Source organism: Tigriopus californicus, chromosome 12 (assembly GCF_007210705.1).
Source record: "Tigriopus californicus strain San Diego chromosome 12, Tcal_SD_v2.1, whole genome shotgun sequence".
NCBI classification, from domain to species: domain Eukaryota; kingdom Metazoa; phylum Arthropoda; class Copepoda; order Harpacticoida; family Harpacticidae; genus Tigriopus; species Tigriopus californicus.
Window position 1 is genome coordinate 2,098,875 of NC_081451.1, and position 1,269 is coordinate 2,100,143.

The 1,269-nt window shown below is 37.0% G+C and overlaps 2 protein-coding genes across 2 annotated transcripts in view; one reads left to right on the plus strand and one right to left on the minus strand.

Annotated features, from left to right (window-relative positions):
* The window catches only part of LOC131891943 (small ribosomal subunit protein uS11A), a 104,569-nt gene that overhangs the window by 53,073 nt on the left and 50,227 nt on the right, over nucleotides 1–1,269 (minus strand). The window lies entirely within an intron of this gene.
* Nucleotides 1–1,269, plus strand: part of LOC131891944 (tubulin alpha-1C chain-like) — a 6,037-nt gene that overhangs the window by 662 nt on the left and 4,106 nt on the right. The gene's annotated exons all lie outside the window — the stretch shown is intronic.

Consider the following 1,269-nt stretch of genomic DNA (forward strand, 5'->3'; position numbering starts at 1 on the left):
GCTCATTTTTCAAGAAAACAACTCTTTGAAAGCTAGATGGCGATGCATTCTGGAATTAATGGCGCTAACTTGAAAACGTCTTTTCATCAAAAGTTTTACGCGCTCAAACGTCACGATTAAAGCAACCAAGCTGGAAAAAGGTCTAATGAAAATGCTAAATAATTGAACTGCTTGAGCAGCAATAGTTACTACAGATCCAAATGTGGGAGAAATGGTGGACGGAAAAGGCTAAAATTGTTTCGAACATGGGAAAAGAATATGTGCAAATGATCTTTTTCTACAATAACTGGACATTTCCAAAATTATTAAGACTAAGAATATTTTGCGGGGCCTTTTGTTTTGATAAACAGAGTTGTGAAGGAAAAAAACATAAGACCAAGTTTGTCCTCGAGAAGATATTGTCCGAGGGTTTGTCCAAGTTGTTAGCCTGGCGATGAAGATTACCCTAAATGAAGTGAAAGGACCTTGAAGAAACCCGATCAATCATGGCCAGGCTATCCAGAAATGGTCATCCTATACGTATACTCTAAAGGCTTTTGCAATATAGAACAATTTCCTTCCTAATTATATGTCGATAAGTAAATGCAAAGACACGATTTGAGGGAATTTTAATTAAGATTGAAAAAGATCATGATTGATCTAAGCTATTCAACCCATCTCTGATAATAAGTTATCGATAGTGAATGAGCACCTTTTTTCAGTTGTTACAAAAGTTTTGGTCTTCGTTCGTTCTTGGAGGTAATTGAATGAATGGCTATAAAATTCTCTTGAAGAAGTTCTGATTACTTTTTTCTCCGACAAGCTGTTTGTCGATTGCTTGTCAAGAGCGATTTCTTTCCTTTCGTGAGCTCTAAAAAACTCAGAAAATAGTCCTTGAAGGGGAAAGGTGCTGGTAATCAGGATTTGGTTGTTTTTTGTTGTTTTGTTCTTTTGTTTTTGTCCCTTTGCTTCCAACAGAATCTGTCGAGGAACTGAAGTTGCAAAAGACTCGCCAATGATCCGTTCACATTTTGGAAAGGGTCATGTTCCGAAAAAATCTAATGGTTTGATACAACATGATATAGAAGGGACTCCTATGTACACTTTTCTGACACGAGAAAAATGTTTTGTTCGATTTTACTTCCCCGATCTGTCCCTTGGGTAAATCTTCAGACGCTAAATCCACCCCCAAAAACAAGCAGCCGACGTGATTCAATTGGACCCAAAGTACAAACTAGATGTTCAGCCAACCTGTGCAATTTTTGATGAAAAATGTCAATTATATGATAT